This window comes from Octodon degus, unplaced genomic scaffold (assembly GCF_000260255.1).
Source record: "Octodon degus isolate 3935 unplaced genomic scaffold, OctDeg1.0 scaffold00256, whole genome shotgun sequence".
Classification (NCBI taxonomy): Eukaryota; Metazoa; Chordata; class Mammalia; order Rodentia; family Octodontidae; genus Octodon; species Octodon degus.
In genome coordinates, this window is record NW_004524832.1 from 1,677,666 (window position 1) to 1,685,938 (window position 8,273).

Consider the following 8,273-nt stretch of genomic DNA (forward strand, 5'->3'; position numbering starts at 1 on the left):
CCCCCACGCGCCCGCGGTTGGGGGTGCTGGCAGGCTGCGGCCCGGTCCCAGCACGCACGCGCGACCCCGGCCGGGGTGCAGTACCTCGGCAGCGGGCGCGGGCCTGGCCCTGAGCCCCTCGGCTGTGCGCCCGCGATTGCCCAGATGTGCAGATCCCGCCACCACAGCCCCGCTGGTCCCCGCACTGTGGAGTTCCTGCCCTGCTGCCAGCAGCGGTTCTACTCTTACAAGTTTAAATGCCACTTTCTGACCCCTATGTTTTCCTTCCAGGCACTTCAAAGCAGAGAAACTGTTTAGAAACCCATACTGTTAGGAGTCCACGGAAGCAAAAGGATAGGAAGCAAGGCAGGATTCCGCTGCCCGATTTTGAAAATCTCCAGAGTCACCCAAAGAATGAGAGCTATTCGTGGGGCGCAAACAGTACAATTAGAGAACTCGCTGAGCCTGATGTAGAATACCAAAAAGGAGAAAAAGAAGTCAATGCAAGGAGCCCACCGGGTGGAGAGGAGAGGCTTCCCTTTATGCAGCAACTTCCTTGAGACAACCCAGAGAGCCAAAGGCCGCCTTAGCCCTTGTGGTGGAAGCGGATTAAAGTCTTTAAACCCGGAGCTGGGGCTTGCCCTAGCTAAATTGTTACACACTTCCTGAAGAGAGTATGATTTTCTGAAATGCCCAAACTACAATATGGAAGTAAATTGCATTTTTATGACTTTCAATAAACTATAACAGGTACTTTCAGTAGTCTATAACAGTTACTGATGAGCAAAATATCCTTGCAGAGAATTTCCATATATTGAGCCTACTGTGTGCAAAGCACTGGTTAGTGCTGCGCTGAGGTGGTAACTCAGATGCTGTCTTCCCTGATACAGAGAGGGAGATAAGACTGGGAGTGTGAATGACAGAAAACTAGTAGAAAGTGGCAAGGCCCAGTAAGACTAAGTGCTTTGACCTCTTCCCTGGGAAGACTCAGGGAAGAGGTAGCAGATGTAGACAAGTTTTGAGACCAGAAGTTCTTCTGTAAATATGATTAACGCAAATGATTAAGTGGATTTGTCCTTTAGAGGGAGACAGTCTGAGTACATTTTTAGGGACCAAGCCTACTCTTTTCTCCAGGCTGGTATGTATTCTGAGGGGAGCAAAAATATTGATTCCTTTCCCTTGGTAGGCTCATGGCTGAAGCCTCTATGAAAGGGCTTTGCCTGAAGTAGATTGTCAACAAATGGAAGTCCAGAGAGGGAGCCAGCGAGGAGATGGCTCAGTAGATTATGTGCTTGCCTGGCAAGCACAAGGGCCTGAGTTCAAACCCTGTTCCACCAAAAAAAAAAAAAAAAAAAAAAAGAAAAGGAAAAAAAAAAAGAAACTTACATGGAGAGGAAGCCCACCAGGTGGCTGAAAGGAAAGGTTTCCCTTTATGTAACTACTTGCTTTGGAAAATGCAGAGATCAGTGAAAGAAAAACATGAATTTATGTAACGTAAGCATTATGTAACATAAGAGATGAGAGAAAAACTGAAGAAATGTGGAAGGCTGTATATTTTTCATGCTAAGTCAGATAAAGAAGTAGACAGTTGTAAATAATGATTAGACACAGGGAGTACAATTGAAAGGCAATAAAGGTGAGGTCATCTTTGTTCAGACTCTGAGTTCCTGTCATCAGAGATAACAGGGACTAAGCCCTTCCTCCCTGCATAGAAAGGGCACCTTTCCAATGAGGGTCTTGTACCTGCTTCAGGGAGCCCTGGAGGAAGGTGAGTGTGAGTTTTCTGCTTCTGCTGTTTTCTCAGATACCCATACAAGTGGGATAGTATGTCATGAGTCCCATAAATTCTGACCTGTGTCTTCAGAAAGGACTTTCATCTTCACTGAAAATCAGCTGAATTAATTACCTCATTTCCAGATGTTCCTGTAGCTGAGAATACTTCCTGCTACCACAGGGCTCCAACTCTGAGTTATGAAACCTGAACATTCCAATTGCTGGGGAATAAAATCTAAGTCATGATATGTTGTAACAGTATTGCCTTAGTCACTTGCTGGGACAAAATACCCAACACCCACAATTTAAAGGAGGAGACCCTTATTTTGACTCAGGTTCAGAAATTTCAGTCTATGCTCAGCTGCCTCTGAAGTAGAAACCCATGTGGAAGAAGGGTCTGGTGGAGGGAAGCTCATGGCATGGCACCCAGGAAGCAGAGAGAAAAGGGAGGAGCCACTGGGGGAGTTGTGCCCTTCCAGGTCAGCCCCAGTGACCCATCCCACATCCCAACAGCACACAGTGGCTGAACCCCGAGGTAGATGAACTCAACAGTGTCCCCGTGGTCCAACTACCCTCCAGAAGCCCTACTTCTAAGTACATAATTTGGGAGACCATTCATGATCTGACCATAACAAATAGTATCCAGAAATTTGAAGAGCAGCTATGAGCAGCAAAATAATTGAGGAACCAGGCATGGTGGCACACACCTGTAATCCCAGCACTCAGGACGTAGAGACAGGAGGATTGCTGCAAGCTTGAGATCAGCCTGGGGCTACAAAAGTGGGCACCAGGTCAGCCTGAACTGCTTAAAGAGACCCTGTCTCAAAAAATAAAATAATTCACACTAGCCAGATATTACTGTTAACTATTTACTTTTCAAACTCTGAAGAGGAGCTATTGCAGGAAATGCTAATTGAGTTCTGCCAAAGTCTGCCTAAGAAGTAATATTAATTCCAAGAAGTGGTCATCATCTAAAAAAAAGAAGAGGTCATCGACACAGTTGTCTCAAGTTGCTCCAGACCCCCACCCAACACACACACTGTCATAAGTACCTAGCTCTCAGCCAAATCATGAGCATTCACATTACTTCTGTTCTCAAATAATTATCTAACTCTAAGGAGAAATATAAATACAAAGGTGAATTCTAAAATAATTAGGACCAGGAGAATTTTATAAGATGGTAAATACAAAATGTGTTATTTGAAAAAATCTCTGAGGTAGGAAATCTCTGAGCTTATACTCCATGGCATAAGCGCCTGCCTGGCAAGTGTGAGGTCCTGAGTTCGATCCCTGGTTAAAAAAAAAAAAAAAAAAAAAAAAAAAAATCTCTGTTCAATAATAATGATTTAGATATTATAAAGGAGAGACGAATAACTATGAACTTTCAGCCTTTGGTTTAAGAAAAATACACATGCAGCTTCCCAAGACAGCAAAAGGCTTAATGATGTTATGTTCAAATATTTTATTTTTAAATGTTGTAAAGTCACTCTGACTAATAGATACCCAAGCTACACTCATTCATTGTTCTCACACTACCCACCCAGTGGTTGACTATAGCCAGTGTTTGTGTTCAAAGGAGAGGATTGACTTTTTTTTTTCCTTTCATCACTGGGGAAGCTTTGACTTTGTCTGGAGTCCAAGTTTACTATTCCTTGGCCAAAACTATGACTTTGTTTGTAACTTTCCAGCCAGTGACCTCAAATCTGACCTATAGCAATCACCCTGAGGGACGGAAAGAGTCACTTAAACACTCAGCCCCCAGTCATTAGGAGAGCAGGAAATTTCATCTCTATTTCATCTCTTTGCATTCTTAAGGTTAAGGTCTTCTCACAAAAGTAGTAGAAAGAAGGAGCCATGGCTTTTTTCAAAAGCTAGAATGAGTTTTGTGTGGACTTCAAAATTTCAAATGTTTGTACAATGTTCTTTTTATGATAAGAAAATGTGTTTCATTGGTTTACACTATTCAAAACAATAAGATGACTGAAAGGCTTTTGTTTTTTGATCAGTAGTTAACCAATAGAATGATAAAGTTATAGTAAAAATTAAATTTAGAACCTATTGTAACTCACATAGGCTGAGCTAAAGTTAGTGTTTTTGCTACCCACACAAAAGAAAAAACATTTTTACTGCTAAAAGCGCAACTGTTTCAAAACTTTAATAATATACACATTCACGAAGGACAGCCAATACTAATTTTCATTTTTCCTACTTTACAACATGTAAAATTGCTGTGCTGTACACGTCAGTCTTGAACTAAAACTAATTTGAGGTAACTTGCCTACTAGAGACTTAAGACAGAAGAGTTTTAAATATTTAAAATGAGCAGCAGTTTAAAGGGTAGAACTTGCTGGGGAGATGGCTCAATGGCTTAAGTGGTGCCTGGCAAACACAAAGTCCTGAGTTCGATACCCAGTACAAGAAAGAAGAAAGAAAGAAAGAAAGAAAGAAAGAAAGAAAGAAAGAAAGAAAGAAAGAAAGAAATCCATACCTTAAGGGGTAGAACTTCACATTGGGAAGCTGAGACAGAGGATCATAAATCTAAAACCCATCTGAGTAATGCAGCAATTTCACAAGAACCTGTCTCAAAAATATAAAGGTGGAGCTGAGGCTGTAGCACCCCATAAAGGCCCTGGGTCCAATTCCCAGTACAGTAAAGAAATATTTATGATAATAATAAGTTTAGGGGCCAGGGAGATGGTTCAGCAGAATAAGTGCTTCCCTGGCAAGAGCAAGGGCCTGAGTTCAATCCCTGGTTCCACCAAAAAAAGAAAATGGAAATAAAAAGTTTAAAAAACACATATGATAAACCCTAATTGTAGCAGATTGGTGGGCAGATCTTTACATTAACATTAATCACTTAGTTTAAATCTAATATCCCAAGCAGGCAAACCAGTAAGGGAAATAAGATGTGTTCTAAAATCCATGTATGGGGAGATAGCTCTGTAGAATAAGTGCCTGCCTGGCAAGTGCAGGGTCCTCAGTTCAATTTCTGGTACCACACAAAACAAAACAAAACAAAAACCACTGCAAGTCACAAATTTATATGTTTCAATGGAAATGGATCATATCAATAAATAATAACTCAAATCTTTGGGGCTGGGGATATGGCTCAGTAGAATAAGCATTTCCCTGGCAAGCACAAGGACCAGAGTTCAATCCCTGGTTCTGGGGGGAAAAAAATCCATGTATGAAAAAGGGCACACTAAAAATTAAAGGTTTTGTTTTTTTTTTTTAATATCCACTGGAATTTGAACTCAGGACATCACACTTGCCAGGCAGGCACTGTGCCACTGAGCTACACCAGTAAACTTTTTCTTGACATCAAGTGGTAACATAAGGGCCAAAGTCTTAACTCTAGTGTTGGAAAAGATTGAGAAAATGTTCTTCCTATCATCTTAATAAAAGCTAAGAATTCAATTTGTAATTATAACTACATAACAGCATTTCTGCGGGGCAGTAAAATAATGTATTTCAACAAAATTGCAGTCTATCGATCTAATTTAAAAGGACAGAGTAGGAGGCCGGAGAGATGGCTCAGTGGAATAAACACTTCCTTGACAAATACAAGGGCCTGAGTTCAATCCCTGGTTCTACCAAAAACAAAAAAACAAAAAAACACTTAAAAGGACAGAGTTTTATTTTTTTTAATTTTTTTTTTTTTTTTTTTTTTTTATTGAGAGGGGCCAGGGAGATGGCTCAGTGGAATAAGTGCTTCCCTGGCAAACACAAGGGCCTGAGTTCAATCCCCGGTTCTGTAAAAAAATAAAAAATAATTTTTTTTTAATTGAGAAACAAATAGCAATGAGACAATTTCAAAACCGATTACTAGCACATCTTCAATAATTAATACATTGTATATTGTTGTTTTAGTGGTTGTTCATTGTACAAGATGCAACCTAATATCCTGTCTCAAACACTATTAGAACAAACCTCTCTATTCACTGAATTAAGAGAATGCAGCTGTATATCTATACTAACTATTTTGAGTATACAGATATGAAATGGCTGTTCATTTGTATCCCCCTTTTTTGGTTAGTTTTGTCAGGGAAGGGCATTCCATTGTCATTTAAATACTGTAGGTGCATGAATGCAGCAAAATATCCCCATATAGTCCAGTAGTCCATAATAGTAGTGGGTTTTCCATAAGACTGTCAGTGAAGGACAGAGTTTTAGATAATTTAAAAGAGTAGCTCATTAATGTTTGTTAGTTTCTCTCTCAAATATCAGTTATCTGCATCCAATACATACACATTGTTTTCATTACTTTAAGAGTGTCCTTAAAGATGAGCATAAAGAAAAAACATTGGTATGATATCCCCAGCCAAAAATTATTATTCACACATTTTGCTGGCATATTTAACAAATATATTAATAGATAGGAATAAAGATACATAGGTAAATAAGTTATACTTTGGTTAATTTCATATTTACAAAATTGAATCATATCAAATACCCTATTTATATATTTTCCATTTATCAGTATATTATCAACATTTATAATATATCATTGATTAGTTTTCTGTTTGTTAATGCCACCATATTTTTAAAAATTTTATTAGCACATGTTTGCAATAGATAATGATTACATTATCTACATTACCTATCATAATATCACAATATTATTTTTTGCATGGATATATCATGGCTTGATTTAATTCACTGCCTGTGAACTTTTAAGTAATCTCTAATATTTTAATTATATCTTACTGAATAACGCTTCCTTCTCCTCTTTCTCCTCTTCCTCCTCCTCTTTCTCCTCCTTTGTCCTAGATATTGAACCCAAATCTTTTGCTCTGAACTACATCCTCAGCCATTTTGAGTTTTTTTGTTTTGTTTTGTTTGAGGCAAGGTGTCACTAAATTCACCATGGTTTCGAATTTGTAATCCTCATGCTTCAGCCTCCCCGAGTGCTGGGATTACAGGCATTTGCCACCATTCCCAGCTTTTGTTGCATAATTCTGCTTACTATATCAGGACAAATTCCTTAATTTTGTGTCCTTTCAATTTCTCTTTCACAGGACTCATTGTACTTGTAATTACTATCCATCTAATGCCTGCCCACTGACAGAATGTAATTTCCAATCTTTAATAGAGAAGATACTCAGTAAAAACTTTTGGTAAGAGAAAATGAATACTTTAAGACTTTAGTGGTACATTTGATCTAATTGATCTGAAGAGCCTTAATTTTTCCCCAAAACATAGCGAGTCTTTCCACATACCCTTCATCGTTAGGCATTGTCTGACAAACAATCTTTGGAAATTTGACATAGTAAAAGTGATAGTTCTTTATTGGTTTAACATGGATTTTAAGATTACTATACAAAATGAATGTCTTTAATGGGCTTACTGAACATTTGAGTGTTTGTTTTATTAGGCTTGAGTCTGGCAAGTGTAGGCAAAGAGTCATTTCACTGCTACCTAAGAAGTACCTGAAACACGGATGTTCAGAGCAATATCCTCCAGTTTGTTACTAGAAAGAGAGATAACCTTAGACAATAAACATGAAGGATTTTAGGGGCCAGGGAGATGGCTCAGTAGGATAAGTGCTTGACTGGCAAATGAAGGATCTGAGTTCAATCCCCGGTTCCGCTAAAAAAAAAAGAAAAAAGAAAAAAGGAAGAAACATTGAGCACTCTGAAATGCTTTTCCTCAGCTTTGTCTTTATCTTTGGGGGCCAGGGAGATGGCTCAGTGGAATAAGCGCTTCCCTGGCAAGCGCAAGGGCCTGAGTTCAATCCCCGGTTCTGCAAAAAAGGATTTTTAGCTTGATGTCTAGAAGGAAAAGAGCTCTTTAGAGGTAGACCTCACAGGCCCAGGTGAACATCAGGGGAACAGATAGGAAATCCCATCCAGGTACACTAATCTTTTAATTCTTTTGTGCTAACCACATTTCACATGTAATCTGTATTTTTAAAGGATCCAAAGATAAATATACATAGACCTTTTTTTTTTTGCTTTTTATCCCCAGCAGTAAGGCCTAAGAACTATCTTAAGGGCCTATTTTAATTAATGTGTTTGTTTTCCCTTAGGTTTTCTTGTTCATTTCTCTCATTTCCTGACTACTTAGAATAAATCCCAAAGCACAGTCATAGCCACCTCACTGGGATGAAGTACAATCAATGACATCAGTGAGTACAAGGCACAAGGTTGCAAAAAGTTTCTGACATTTGACAGGAATTACTCATGCAATTTGTGGGGCCTTGTCTTCACTTAGCATGATCAAATGAAGAAAAATAAAAGATCGTATCTTTCATACAGAGCAAAATAACACAGATTTCTTCAATTTTTATTGTAGTTGCTGAGCTGCATCATCTTTCTTGAGAATCCACAATCTAACCCATGCCTTAAATTATAGGCCACGGCTTCCGATGGACAATGTGTGGGGCCTCAGTGGCCAGGTCAGTCGTTCTGATGTATTTAAATTTCTTCCTCCTTCTCCTTCTCCTTCTCCTTCTCCTTCTCCTTCTCCTTCTCCTTCTCCTTCTCCTTCTCCTTCTCCTTCTCCTTCTCCTTCTCTTCTCT